Source organism: Microcaecilia unicolor, chromosome 13, assembly GCF_901765095.1.
Source record: "Microcaecilia unicolor chromosome 13, aMicUni1.1, whole genome shotgun sequence".
NCBI lineage: Eukaryota > Metazoa > Chordata > Amphibia > Gymnophiona > Siphonopidae > Microcaecilia > Microcaecilia unicolor.
In genome coordinates, this window is record NC_044043.1 from 15,354,877 (window position 1) to 15,370,888 (window position 16,012).

Genomic DNA, 16,012 nt, shown 5'->3' on the forward strand with positions numbered 1-16,012 from the left:
GGCGCAACAGCTGGCTGGAACCGTATTTTCGAAAAAGATGGCCGGCCATCTTTTTTTTTTCAATAATACGGTTTAGCCCAGCCAAATGCCAGAGTTCGCCTGGTTTGAGATCGCTGGTTTTGTTTTTCAGCGATAATGGAAAAAAAATGCCGGCCATCTCAAACCCAGCGAAACCCAAGGCATTTGGTCATGGGAGGAGCCAGCATTTATAGTGCACTGGTCCCCCTGACATGCCAGGACACCAACCGGGCACCCTAGGGGGCACTTCTAAAAATGTTTAAAAAATACACAAATAGCTCCCAGGTGTATAGCTCCCGTACCTTGGGTGCTGAGCCCCCCAAATCCCCACAACCCCCCTCCCCACAACTCTACACCATTACCATAGCCCTTATGAGTGAAGGGGGGCACCTACATGTGGGTACAGTGGGTTTTGGGGGGGGTTGGAGGGCTCAACTCTTAGCACCAAAAGTGTAACAGGTAGGGGAAGGGGATGGACCTGGGTCTGCCTGCCTGAAGTTCACTGCACCCATTAAAAACTGCTCCAGGGACGCATGAGCCTGCCATGAGTGGGAAAGCGCGGGGTACAAATGTAACAAAAAATAAAATACTGCTGTCAGGGAGCTGAGTATGACATTTGAGTCTGGCATACAGGCTGGTAAAAAAAAGGTTTTTATTTTTATTTTTTTAGTGTAGGAGGGGGTTGGTGACCACTGGGGGAGTAAGGGGAGGTCATCCCCTATTCCCTCTGGTGGTCATCTGGTCAGCTGGGGCACTTTTTTAAGGCTTGGTTGTGAAAATAAAAGGACCAAGTAAACCCGGCAAAATACTGATGAACGCCGCTTTTTTTTCCATTATCCGCAAAAGCCGGCCATCTGGTAGCCACGCCCATGCCCGCCCATGTCCCACCTTCGCTACGCCGCCAACACGCCCCCTTGAACTTTTGCCGGCGCGGTGACAGGAAAGCGGCGATGGTGTCAAAAAAGCCGCTGTCGATTATACCGATTTCGCCGCTTTTGAGAGATCGCCGGCCATCTCCTGATTTATGTCGGAAGATCGCCGGCGATCACTTTCGAAAATAAGCCTGATGATCATATTAGCTCATGCACTTAGATTTAGATTAGATATAGATATAGATTTATCATTTCTAATCCGCCTTTGCCCAAGTATATGCGACTTTATACTCTAAGTCGCATATATAATAAAACAAATAAAAACAATTAACAACTTCCAAGACTACTCATTGGGTAAATTAAAGCTAGGATTTGAACCTAAAATTATATGAGAGAATACAAAATAATACGTATTCTTCTTATCATTACAGGGGGTGTTCCTTGAGACAGCTCCATGGCGAAACATAGGCTATGTTGGACTAAATAATCCCCAGATTGGAGTACAGCCTAAGATGAGTACTATTTCATAAGTACATAAGTACATAAGTAATGCCATACTGGGAAAAGACCAAGGGTCCACGACAGCGGCCAATCCAGGCCAAGGGCACCTGGCAAGCTTCCCAAACGTACAAACATTCTATACATGTTATTCCTGGAATTGTGGATTTTTCCCAAGTCCATTTAGTAGCGGTTTATGGACTTGTCCTTTAGGAAACCGTCCAACCCCTTTTTAAACTCTGCTAAGCTAACTGCCTTCACCACCTTCTCCGGCAACAAATTCCAGAGTTTAATTATACGTTGGGTGAAGAAAATTTTTCTCCGATTTGTTTTAAATTTACTACACTGTAGTTTCATCGCATGCCCCCTAGTCCTAGTATTTTTGGAACGCGTGAACAGACGCTTCACATCCACCTGTTCCACTCCACTCATTATTTTATATACCTCTATCATGTCTCCCCTCAGCTGTCTCTTCTCCAAGCTGAATAGCCCTAGCCTCCTTAATCTTTCTTCATAGGGAAGTCGTCCCATCCCCGCTATCATTTTAGTCGCCTTCGCTGCACCTTTTCCAATTCTACTATATCTTTCTTGAGACGCGGCGACCAAAATTGAACACAATACTCAAGGTGCGGTCGCACCATGGAGCGATACAACGGCATTATAACATCCTCACACCTGTTTTCCATACCTTTCCTAATAATACCCAACATTCTATTCGCTTTCCTAGCCGCAGCAGCACACTGAGCAGAAGGTTTCAGTGTATTATCGACGACGACACCCAGATCCCTTTCTTGGTCCGTAACTCCTAACGTGGAACCTTGCATGACGTAGCTATAATTCGGGTTCTTTTTTCCCACATGCATCACCTTGCACTTGCTCACATTAAACGTCATCTGCCATTTAGCCGCCCAGTCTCCCAGTCTCGTAAGGTCCTCTTGTAATTTTTCACAATCCTGTCGCGATTTAACAACTTTGAATAACTTTGTGTCATCAGCAAATTTAATTACCTCGCTAGTTACTCCCATCTCTAAATCATTTATAAATATATTAAAAAGCAGCGGTCCTAGCACAGACCCCTGAGGAACCCCACTAACTACCCTTCTCCATTGTGAATACTGACCATTTAACCCCACTCTCTGTTTCCTATCCTTCAACCAGTTTTTAATCCACAATAGGACATTTCCTCCTATCCCATGACCCTCCAATTTCCTTTGTAGCCTTTCATGAGGTACCTTGTCAAACGCCTTTTGAAAATCCAGATACACAATATCAACCAGTTCCCCTTTGTCCACATGTTTGTTTACTCCTTCAAAGAATTGAAGTAAATTGGTCAGGCAAGATTTCCCCACACAAAAGCCGTGCTGACTCGGTCTCAGTAATCCATGTCCTCAGATGTGCTCTGTAATTTTGTTTTTAATAATAGCCTCTACCATTTTCCCCGGCACTGACGTCAGCCTCACCGGTCTATAATTTCCTGGATCTCCCCTGGAGCCTTTTTGAAAAATCGGCGTTACATTGGCCACCCTCCAATCTTCCGGTACCACACTCGATTTTCAGGATTAGTTGCATATCACTAGCAGTAGCTCCGCAAGCTCATTTTTCAGTTCTATCAGTACTCTAGGATGAATACCATCCAGTCCAGGAGATTTGCTACTCTTCAGTTTGCTGAACTGCCCCATTACGTCCTCCAGGTTTACCGTGAAGTCAGTAAGTTTCTCCGACTCGTCCACTTGAAATACCATTTCCGACACCGGTATCCCACCCAAATCTTCCTCGGTGAAGACCGAAGCAAAGAATTCATTCAGTCTCTCCGCTACGTCTTTGTCTTCCTTGATCGCACCTTTTACCCCTCAGTCATCCAGCAGCCCAACCGATTCTTTTGCTGGCTTCCTGCTTTTAATATACCGAAAAATTTTTTTACTATGTTTTTTTGCCTCTAATGCTATTTTTTTTTCGTAATCCCTCTTGGCCTTCTTTATCTGCGCCTTGCATTTGCTTTGACACTCCTTATGCTGCTTCTTGTTATTTTCAGACGGTTCCTTCTTCCATTTTCTGAAGGCATTTCTTTTAGCCCTAATAGCTTCCTTCACCTCACTTTTCAACCAGGCCGGCTGTCTTTTGGACTTCTGTCTTTCTTTTCGAATTTGCGGAATATGTATGGCCTGGGCCTCCAGGATGGTATTTTTGAACAGCGTCCACACCTGTTGTACAGTTCTTACTCTCTCAGTTGCCCCCCTAAGTTATTTTTTTACCATTCTTCTCATTTTATCATAGTCTCCTTTTTTAAAGTTAAACACTAACGTATTTGACTTTCTGTGTACAGTTACTTCAAGGTTGATATCAAAACTGATCATATTATGATCACTGTTATCAAGCGGCCCCAGTACCATAACGTCCCTCACCAGATCATGCGCTCCACTAAGGACCAAGTCTAGAATTTTTCCTTCTCTCGTCGGCTCCTGCACCAGCTGCTCCATAAAGCAGAGGAAGGAATTGTACCTCTGTAGCGTGTCCCGATGTTACATTTACCCAGCCTATATTTGGATAATTGAAGTCATCCATTATTATCACATTGCCCATTTTGTTCGCGTCTCTGATTTCTTTTATCATTTCTGTATTTACCTGCTCATCCTGGCGAGGCGGACGGTAGTACACTCCTATCACCGTTTTTTTCCCTTTTATACATGGAATTTCAACCCACAATGATTCAATGTGTCCTGCTGAATTTGTAATCTATCTGAGTCAAGGCTCTCGTTAATATACAATGCTACCCCTCCACCATTCCGGTCCACCCTATCACTACGATATACTTTGTACCCCGGTATGACAGTGTCCCACTGGTTATCCTCCTTCCACCAGGTCTCAGTAATGCCTATTATATCCAATTTTTCATTTAGTGCAATATATTCCAACTCTCCCATCTTATTTCTTAGACTCCTAGCATTTGCATATAGACATTTCAGAGTATGTTTGTTGTTCCTATTTGCATGATGCTTAGTACCTGACACTATTGATTTGCCATCTTTTGTCTGATCTTTAGTTGTATTTAAGAGCACCTGGCCTACCACGGTCTGTTGTGCAACCTCACTATCCAGAAACCCTATCTTCCCTGTTTGTGAGGTATCTTGGCAAGGTACCTTTTCCCCGACCCTCAAGTCACTTCATTGGCTCCCTATCAGTTTCCACATACAATTCAAACTCCTCTTATTGACTTACAAGTGCCTTTACTCTGCAGCTCCTCAGTATCTCTCCACTCTTATCTTTCTCTACACTCCTCCCCAAGAATTCCGTTCATTGGGTAACTCTCTCTTATCTGTACCCTTCTTCTTCACTGCCAACTCCAGACTCTATTCCTTTTTTTTTTTTTTTTTGAATACAAAATATCTTTATTAAACACGTGTGCTTCAAAACCTGCTCACGTGTATTTAAAACCTTTATTCACAAACAATATTCTCTTATATCTTTCATGCTCATTCACACCTTATAGTACCTGCATAGAAAATCTATAACTAGGAGGATTTATATATACATGACTTTCTTGAATATCATTACACACTGTGTCAAAGTTCATGATATCTTGTCTCTCAAAGAGGCATCACAGAATTAGAAAGAAGAAACCTTTGCATATGTCCATTCACTCTGCTCTTCCGGTTTCCAGTTTCACATGAAGTTTCATGAAAGTTCAAGACAAACCCTAACACACTTCTCTGGGGGTAAACAACTCCACTTGCAATAGATTTCAGGCACTACATTAGCGGGATGAGACTTTTCAATCTCATAACTGCTGTTACTCTAGTCCTTAAGCAAGCATCGGCTCCTCATTTTTAATCTAAACCAGCGTTTTTCAACCGGTGTGCCACAGCAATTGAGGGTCAATTATTAGTTTGGCCAGATTAATTTGGGCCGGAACGGAGTGTACCTTTTTTTTTTTTCAATTTTAAAGTTTTTATTGAGAGCTTAACAAGCATAACACCACAAAATACTGAACACGTATTACATTCCTTATTGAACATTATTCCTCCAAAGTCAACATTTACATATATGGGTGCATAGTTCTCTTTTCAACCTACCCACTCTCCGTTTTTGACTCTATTCCTTTTATCTTACTGTACCATATGCCTGCAATAGACTTCCTGAACTGAGGCTGTATTTAACTCCTAATTCCTATTCACTTGTTCAGTACCCATGTCTGTTTTATCATTCCCACCTTAAGTAATTCGCTTTATCCTTTATTTGTCCTGTTTGTCTGTCCTGATTAGATTGTAAGCTCTGTGTCAAACAGGGACTGTCTCTTCATGTTTGTTTTTTTCTTCAAATTTATATACCTTTACAAGTATTAACTTTTACAAGTATTGCACTTGTTACAAGCAATACAGATATAAGTGAAACGCATATACAAAATGAATCACATTCATAATTAAAGAAACAGTATTAAATCACCATATCTTCCTTAGACCACAACTAATGGGGAGGAATCTAAATGATTCAGGGAATCTAAATTAAAGACATTTGCAATAAGAAAGGCATAGCCCTGTCTACCACCCATTAATACACTAAACTGGATTCATGACTTGACAAGCTTTTTCATATTTATAAATTCTCTCAATTGAGTCGGAACAAAAAACACATACTTTGTACCTAAATATTTTACAACACACTTGCAAGGATAAGCAAGTAAGAATGTTGCCCCCAAAGACCTGGTTTCCTCTCTCATTTCCAGAAACTGCTTTCTCCTCTCCTGAGTGGTCTTAGTCACGTCCGGGAATATCCACAATTTTTGACCACAGAATGTTTGCTGAAAATTTTTAAAGTATAGTTTTAATACTGCATCAAAGTCTTGCTCAAATACAAAGGATCTTAGGAGAGTAGCCCTAACTGCTACCTCAGAAAGTGAGTCCTCTAATATCAATGAAATGTCCTTCAGTTCTTCAACTTTCTCCAAGTTTTCAGAAACACCTTCTCGATCCTTCCTTGTGGGTAAAAAGTAAATCTTGTTAATCGGCGGAATATTTTGTAGACTGTCTCTTCATGTTCAAGTGTACAGCGCTGCGTACGTCTAGTAGCATTGTAGAAATAATAAGTAGTAGTAGTAGGTGTAAGTCCAGCGCCTAACTGCTATTCTATATAAGGCATGCACCCTTTATAAATTTTTTAAGTGCTCAAATTTCAGCGTCATTTATAGAATTTTCCCCTAAATGAATTGGTACGCTAGATCACAAATAACGCTATCCTAACTACACCCTACAAAAACTTGACATCTTACCACAGTTGATACCAGGTCTAATCTGCCTTCAAAGGCTTCAGCAAATAGCACAGTTTAAGTTGTGGCTTGAATTGCACAGTGTCAGAAAGAAGTCTGAGATGCCTTGGAAGCTTGTACCATTTATAGGGATCAGCAATAGAAAAGTCTGAAGATCTTGGTTCAGTCAAATGTACATGACAGGTATGCCAATAGTACAATAGTTTTGTGTGAATGATGTGGAATAGGAGCCAACTTTTCAAAATTATTGGGGGTGCTAAACCCAATGAAAATAATCCCTCCGTGGACACATACAAGGAACTTTCTTAATATTGGGGGTGCTCAAGCACCCACAGAGTCGGCTCCAATGATTACCCAGATGGAGGATCTGCATTTTGATTTTAATAGGTTACTATCATGCACTGATAATTTGGAGAGTGAAATGGAATCTCTTTTGGGTAAAATTGAAGTCCTGGTAAACAGTTCCGGCTGGAATAACTAACGCATATGCGGTGTCCCAGAAGTGGAGGGGGCCAAAAAGTGATCTGAGTTGTTTCAAAAGATTTGCACCTCAAAACAAATCTTTAAAAATATTTTTTGCCAGCCTCAAATGCCATATTCAGGTCCATCGCAGCAGTATGCAGGTACCTGGAGCAGTTGTAGTGGGTACTGCAGTGTATTTCAGGCAGGCAGACCCAGGCCCATCCCCCCTACCTGTTACACTTGTGGTGGTAAATGTGAGCACTCCAAAACCCACCAGAAACCCACATGTAGGTGCCCCCCTTCATCCTTAAGGGCTATGGTAGTGGTGTACAGTGTGGGTTTTGGGGGGGGGGGGGTTGGGGGGCTCAGCACCCAAGGTAAGGGAGCTATACACCTGGGACCTTTTACTGAAGTCCACTGCAGTGTCCCCTAGGGTGCCCGGTTGGTGTCCTGGCATGTCAGGGGCACCAGTGCACTACGAAAGCTGGCTCCTCCCATGACCAAATAGCTTGGATTTGATCGTTTTTGAGATGGGCGTCCTCGGTTTCAATTATTGCCGAAAACCAGGGACAACCATCTCAAAAACGACCTAAGGACGACCATCTCTAAGGTCGACCTAAATTTCGTGATTTGGGCGTCCCCGACCGTATTATCGAAACGAAAGATGGACGCCCATCTTGTTTCAATAATACGGGTTGCCCCGCCCCTTTACGGGGCCGTCCTGCGATGATGCCCTCATGAAAACATGGGCGCCCCATTCGATTACGCCCCTCCACGGCAGATATTTTAGAAGCCCTATGCACAATTTGGATATGCAAAAACCTGCATTTAGATGGGTATATCCCACACATGTTTAAATCCCAATTTCACAAAGCTAAGCTATATTCATTCAAATCACAAATTTGTGCATATGTCAAGGGGGCATGGTCCGGGTGTGTTTTGGCAGGACTAGGGTGGGGAAAAAGTATGCATGCATTTTAGAAGAGGAACACACATTTATGTTCTCCAAGATCAATGTGGAGATCTACAGATCCCAGGGGTGTCTAGGTTGGGCCTGTGGCTATAGTGAGAGCTGGAGTGTGCGTTGGTGGCCTGTGGCATTGGTTGTGCCTCTTAATGTACATGAATGGCTGCCTGGGAGTACAGATGAATCCAGAAACTGATGGGTTGTGTCCATCTACCAGAAGGTGGAGATAGAGATTACCAAACTGAAGGCAGTGGTACCAGATGGCCAGCCCCTCCTTCACTCAGTATATGATGCAACACAAAGCAGAACCAGGCTTATTGATTACCAGTTGCATTGTTCTACACCTATATTTTGTGATTTCCAACTGTAAGTGTCAGACCTCTGAAGCAGACGATTGTTTAGTCGAAACACGGCCCCGTGTCAGGTCGAATACACATGTGGTGCTGAATAAAATAGTTTTTTATTGACTTCAGACTGTGAAGAGTTCTTGGTCCACCCCTACTTCTTGGATTTCTGCTTGGACTACACGTAGGGTTTTTTTTTAACCTTTACCTTTGGTTTGTCTCAGTGGCATAGCCAGACCTGACATTTTGGGTGGGCCCAGAGCTAATATGGGTGGGCACTATGTATACAGGTATGAATAGTGTTTCTTGGGATAATGCCTTTGAATGCACTTGATGATTGAATTACTACTACTACTTATTTCTATAGTGCTACTAGACGTACACAGCGCTGTACACTTGAACATGAAGAGACAGTCCTTGCTTGACAGAGCTTACAATCTAATTAGGATAGACAAGACAAACAAGAGATAAGAGAATATTAAAGTGAGGATGATAAACTATGGATTCTTAACAAGTGAATAAAGGTTAGGAGAGTTAAAAGCAGCATAAAAAAGGTGGGCTTTTAGCTTAGATTTGAAGACGGCCAGAGATGGAGCTTGACGTACCGGCTCAGGAAGTCTATTCCAGGCATAAGGTGCAGCAAGATAAAAGGAATGGAGTCTGGAGTTAGCAGTGAAGGAGAAGGGTGCAGATAAGAACGATTAACTCAGTGAACGGAGTTCCCGGGGAGGAATGTAGGGAGAGATGAGAGCGGAGAGGTACTGAGGAGCTGCAGAGTGAATGCACTTATAAGTCAATATACACACATATATTCAATCCTACTCTATTTCAGAGAACTCAGTTATGAATTTCATATAGAAAAGGAACAGCATAGTTACTCCCATCATCAAGGAATTCAACTTCTGAAGTCTAGGGACATGTAGAAAATCCTTTAATTTTCTATTTTGAAGAAATGTCTTTCCTTCCCTGTACGTTTTGTTTGATAGCATCATAGTCCCTGAATACATATGGTTTTGCTGACGTGATCTACAGTTATATCCAGGCATGGCATAATTTTACATTTTGACATCAGTTACCTCATTAAGCTTTGCACAAACCAGTTTTTTGGTTTAAAAGAACACCTGGAGAGCATCTGAATTTAGTACCCACACCAAAATAACCAAATAAAATCATTTTCCGCTGTATTTGTTTTTAATCATTTGCCCGTTTTCACGGTACAGAATCTTCTTTTGTATTTGAAACAAACTATTGGAAAACACTATGAACAAGTGACGTCCAGAGCCAAGTAAACAGGGCCTCTTTCCTGACCTGTTTCTCCCGGTACTTTCACCTCCACAACACCACATCGGTCCATCAAGCACCAAATAAAACAGTAACCGGGCCTGGAGATCCACGTGGAAACGCTTGACTCCCCCACCCCATCAAGAGCAGCACAACCCGGCGAGGCCTTACATTACAAATACGTCCATCACCCATTCTGCCCACTCCAGTCACTACTTACAGGGTCCGTATGCGCATCTTGGTGTCCCTCCTGCTGGCTGCTGCTTGTGCTTTTGCTGAGGTTCGACATGTTCGGCGGCTTTGGAGGGGAGACAGGGAGGGAGAGGAGGCGGCCGTGTACAAATCCGCGCGTCTTTTGAAAGGGAAAAGGACGGCGCTGAAGCCCAGGGAAGAAGAGGCGACGCGCTGCTGAGAAACCGTCCTGAGGACTGAGAGCGCCGCCTATGACAGTGAGTGCCGGTGCTGCGGGAGCAGAGCGGGCAGTGTTGAGGTGCGCGGCGCGGGGCCCTATGCGGCCCTTGGCCTAAGACCGGCCCTGTCCACCACAGCCCGCGATAGCAGCGATACTGCTCTGGCAGAAGCCGGAAGACTTTCCTGTGCGCCATGGTGGCGCCTTTCTGTGCATGGGGAGGGGGAGGGGGGTTCAGGCTGCATGTGGGTGAGCGAGTGAGCCACAGCAAGAAAAGCTGTGTACTCCCTCTGTTAACCTGCGCCTATCAGCATAAATTGGGCGGGCCTGAGCTCAGATTGGGTGGGCCTGGGCCCACCTAGGCCCACCCGTAGCTACGCCCCTGGTTTGTCTTTGATATAATATAATGCTCCAGATAGACAGAAAGCTGAGAAGCCACTATTCCCTCCATAAGCTTACAGAACAGAGTCACTGAGGCAATAGGTCTATAATGTGCTAATAAGTGGCTAAGCTCTTTATTATTCTTAATAAAGGGCATAATAATAATTTCTCCCAAAAAGAAGGGAAAGCTCCAGAATCTAAAGAAGACTATAACTAATTCAACAGCAGCACTTTGAATTTACTGGATGCTGTTTTTATGATATAGGGAGGACAAGAGTTGAAAGCACAATATGAAGTAACATATTTTTTAAACAACATATTTACTGAAGACCGTGAGACAATTGAAAACTCTTTCCAAATCCTATCTACGGAAACAGAGGTAGGAACAATACCCAGGAAATCCTGCTGTAATCTACTACTTTTGAATAAATCTCTAATAGTGGTAATTTCGACATTAAAATATGTTGTCAACTGAGAAGATGATGGTTTTTGAACATTAGAGGTTGTATATAATTCAGTATTTGTAAGTTTGCAAAGAATCTTAAAAAGCATCCTGGTATCCACAGTCTTACTATTAACCAATTTAGAATAATATTCCTCTCTCTTTTATTTTATTAAGGACTTGTAGTCCTTATTGACAGATTTACAGTTCTCCTTATTTTCCTTGCATGGATGTTTTTGCCAACTTCTTTCTAATGATCTACATTTTCACTTTAGTACAAACAACTCAGAGCCAAACCATTTATCAGAAGATCTGACTATTTTCACCTTCGTTTTTTGTAGGGCTAGATAATCCATAATTTCCTGGCTTACCTTTAGCCAGTTCTTAGCAAAATCTAGTGGAGGGGAGGGGAGGAAGAGATGGTAGACTGAGTGTGTGGGCAGAGAGGGAGGGCGATTAACCATTAATCATGATTAAATTTCTAAATCGCGATCAATGATAATGTGTTAATCGCAGCCCTAGTTTTTTGGCCCCTCTCTGAAAGCATTACTGGCAAACTGTAGTTTAGAGACCTGTAGATGTGCAGGGCCCTAAAATGACAGACATACATAGCTATGTGCCAGCACACAGATGTGAATCTTGCCCATTTGCCTCTGTTGATGTTGTAGGTGTATAGCTCTACATAGCTGGCAGAAACATGTGTATTCCTGTATGCTCACTAGTGTGAGCGAATTGGTGCTAGCATTCAGTTACGTGATACTGGTTTGTGTATAACGTGTATTAAACCTGTTGCTATACTTGGAAAGCTAGATTGTTTTCAAACATCCAGCAGAAGATTCCTGAAGCAGGCCACTGAGGCTGAAACACGAAGACCAAAAAATATTTTGCATATCGTCTAGCTTCCACTTTTTTGTCACCTTCGCTGTGTTTGGTGTGAATTTGTGACTGCGAGGGCTCCTGTTCTTCTGTTCACATTGTTGGTGTAGGAACAACCTCCATATCCCCTGAACAATATACGCTCTCTTTCCATGCAGATACCCTGTCACCTGTTCACAGTGCTTTTTTTGTACAAAAAAAGGTGCCGGTACTCATTATGGGCGGGATCACCATATATAACCCCACCCCTATGATAGCCACACCCACATTACCCACACCCCTTATACCAGCCATGGCACATATAAACAGACATAATTGAAAATATTATACCAGTATAGGAGAAAAAAAACAACATAATTTTTTTCATTATAAATAATTTCTGTAAGCTGTTACAGCTTCAGTATACCAAGTGCAAAATAATACAACAGATGTAAGTTCTCAAATTGGACATATTCCAAAAACTAAAATGAAAATAAAATTATTTTTTTCTACCTTTGTTGTCTGGTGACTTTGTTTTTCTATCCATATTGGTCCCAGTCTCTGATTCTGCTGCTCTCTATCTGTTCCCTTAACTCCATTTCCAGGGCTTCCTTTCCATTTATTTCTTACTTTCCTCCTTTCTTCTTCATTTCATGCCATACATCCATAAGTAAAAGCTGAGTCCTCCTCCGTGGAATTGACTGGAGGAGGTATAACGTGGATCCAGCTTTTGCCTATTTTCTCCATTCATGTGCAGTTTTTCTCCTCTCTTCCCTTTCCCTCATCTCCATCCATGTGCATCATCTTCTTTTTTCTTTCCTCCCCTCCATCCATGTCCAGCACTTCTCCTCTTTCCTCCCCTCCATCCATGTCCAGAATTTTTCCCTCCCCTGTATCCATATAAAGCAAAAATTCTCTCTCCCCTCTCCTCCATCCAAGTCCAACATTTCTCCTCTCTCCCCGCTAACCCCTCCATCCATCCATGTCCAGCAATTCTCCTCTATCTCCTGCTCACCTCTCCATCCATTTCCAGCAATTTTCCTCTCTTCCCTGCCCTCCCCTCCCATGTCCAGTGATTCTCCTCTCTCCCCTTCCCCCCCTCTCATCCATGTCCAATGATTCTCCTCTCTCCCCTGCCCTCCCCTTCCATCCATGTCCAGCGAATCTCTCTTCCCTGACCTCCCCTCCCATCCATGTCCAGTATGTCTCCTCCTTCCCCTGCCCTCCCCTCCCATCCTTGTCCAGCGATTCTTCTCTGCCCCTTGTCCTCCCCTGCCATCCATGCCCAGCGATTCTTCTCTGCCCCCTGTCCTCCCCTGTCATCCATGTCCAGTATGTCTCCTCCTTCCCCTGCCCTCCCCTCCCATCCTTGTCCAGCGATTGTTCTCTGCCCCTTTTCCTCCCCTACCATCCATGCCCAGCGATTCTCCTCTTTCCCCTGCCCTCCCCTCCCATCCATGTCCAGCGATTCTCCACTCTCCCATGTCCTCCCCTCCCATCCATGTCCAGCGATTCTCCTCTCTCCCATGCCCTCCCCTCCCATCCATGTCCAGCAATTCTCTCTTCCCTGCCCTCCCCTCCCATCCCATCCATGTCCAGCGATTCTCCTCTCTTCCCTCCATGTCCAGAAATTCTCTCATCCCTGCCCTCCCTTCCCATCGATGTCCAGCAATTCTCTCTTCCCTGCCAGGGCCACTGAGGGGGGGCAAGGGGGACAAAATTCCCCGGGCCCGGGCCTCCAAGGGGGGCCTGGCACCGCAGTGCTGTTCACCCACCCCTCCTCCGTCCACCACCGGGCCGGGCCCCCCTGAATTCAAATCATAGCGCCTCACCTCGACCTCGCTCCGTGTGAAAGAAGCGCAGCAGCAGCAGTCTGCAGATCGCCTCCCTTCGGGCCTTCCCTCCCTGTGTCCCGCCCTCATCTAAGTAACTTGCGCGAGGGCAGGACACAGGGAGGGAAGTGATCTGCAGACTGCCGCTGCTGCGCTTCTTTCACATGGCGCGAGGTCGAGGTGAGGCAGTATGATTTGAATTCAGGGGGGCCCAGCCCGGTGGTGGGCGGAGGGGGGTGGCGATGGCGATGACCTTGGGGGCCCCGGGGTTATCCTTGCCCCGGGCCCGGCCCATCTCTCGGCGGCCCTGTTCCCTGCCCTCCCCTCCCATCCATGTCCTGCGATTCTCCTCTCTTCCCTCCATGCCTAGCAATTCTCTCATCCCTGCCCTCCCCTCCCATCGATGTCCAGCAATTCTCTCTTCCCTGCCCTCCCCTCCCATCCATGTCCAGTGATTCTCCTCTCTCCACTGCCCTCCCCTCTCATCAATGCACAGCGATTCTCCTCTCTCCCCTGCCCTCCCCTCTCTCATGTCCAGCAATTCTTCTTCCCCCAGCCTGTCCTCCTTCTCCACTGCCTGCCACCGAAGCGATAGAAAGGCTGCCAGCGTCTGACTCGGCAGCGCGAACAGGGCAGCGATTGAGAGAGGCTGGCAGTGTCGGAGCTTCCCTCTACGAGTCCCGCCTATGTAGAAACAGGAAGTTGAAACAAAGTAGGCGGGACTCACAGAGGGAAGCTCCGATGCTGCCAGCCTCTCTCAATCGCTGCCTGCACCGTTTGCACTGCCGAGTCCTAGAAAAACAGTAAGTAGGGGAGTGAGAGGAAGGGTGCAGGACTCATGTGGGGGGGGGGAGGTGCTGGTACGCTGTACTGGTGCGTACCAGCACAAAAAAGCCCTGCCTGTTCTTCTGCGGCAGTGGCTGCACTTCAAGAAGAGGCAGTAGAAATGTGGAAGGAATGTGGAATATGCTAACAGGACATAAGGTTATTTATTTATTATTTATTTATCCTCAGTGCTCACTATACTGCAAGTTGTCCATGGAGGCAGCTATGCAGTTTACAATTCTAAAAACAGATGAGGGAATGACTAAGAAACATAAGGGAAGAGGTAACACAATCAGGAGGGAGTATTAAAAGCCTCTGTGAAAAGGAAGGATTTTAGCAAGGACTTACATTTCTGGTAAGATGTTTCAAGGCAAAGATGAGGTGGAAGACAGTTCCAGAGAGAAGGTCCCTGAAAACTGAAACTAGCCTCTCTAGAGATAGTAAGACGAAGCGAAGGAAGAGAGGAAACTAATAGAAAGTTTTCAGATGAAGAACAAAGAGAATAGAAGGGTGTGTAAGGGGTAAGCACAGATGAAAGATATTTGGGGGAGACTTAAAGACCAAACAAATCTCTTTAAATTTAATCCTGGAAGAGACTGGCAACCAGTTTTCAGTGCGGAGAAGGGGAGTAACGTGGTCAGAGCAGTGAGCTGAGTGAAGAACTTTGACAGCGGTTGATTGAACAAGTTGAAGACGCTTTAATGAGTAAACAGGAAAACCAATCAAGAGAGGATTATAGTAATTTGAACGAGAGACTACGAGAGAAAGAAGCAGAGTGCGCAAAAGAGAGGTGTCAAGAAAAGGACGCTCCGGACAACTGAATCAATTTGGGGCTTGAAGCTGAGGCGCGATTACTGAATGGTGTGGTTCAATATTAAAACAAAGGAGGAAAGGGCTTACTCAAGATTGAAGGTCCTAGATTTAAAAAAAAAAAAAAACTAACTTTGCCAAGATGGGAGAATTTCTCAAGGAAGAGTTAGCTGGATGGGAGCAGATGAAGGAAATAGATCAGCAGTGGGCAAAACTGAAAAGCTATTTTAATAATGAGGCTATAAAGGCACTTAGCATTGGTAAAGCCCCTGGTCCAGATGGATATCCCAGTGAATTTTTATAAAATCTTTCATGATGACTTAGTGAACCCTTTAATAATGTTCTATAAGGAGTTGGGAAAGAACATTAATTTTCCTAACAGATTTAATGAAGTTATTATTACAGTTCTGCCTAAACCAAATAAAGATTCAACAGAAGTATGCAATTACAGGCCCACTTCTCTATTAAATGTGGATTACAAAATCTTTGCAAAAATTCTTACCAAAAGGCTTACTAAAGTTGTTCCCACAATTATTCATCCTAACCAAGTGGACTTTATGCCTAACAGACTTATTTCGGACAATGCCCATCCCTTTCACCATATATCTAACCAGGCCAAGTTAAATCAGGATCCAGTTATTGCTGTGTCAATAGACGCCGAAAAAGCTTTTGACAGAGTGGAATGGTGGTTCCTTTTCCATACACTACAGTGGTTTGGGGCCCCTTTAGATTTCATTAACAAGGTTAAAATCTTAT

General features: G+C 44.3%; 1 protein-coding gene across 1 annotated transcript in view; it reads right to left on the minus strand.

Annotated features, from left to right (window-relative positions):
* Window positions 1–16,012, minus strand: part of MLXIPL (MLX interacting protein like) — a 389,368-nt gene that overhangs the window by 35,850 nt on the left and 337,506 nt on the right. The window lies entirely within an intron of this gene.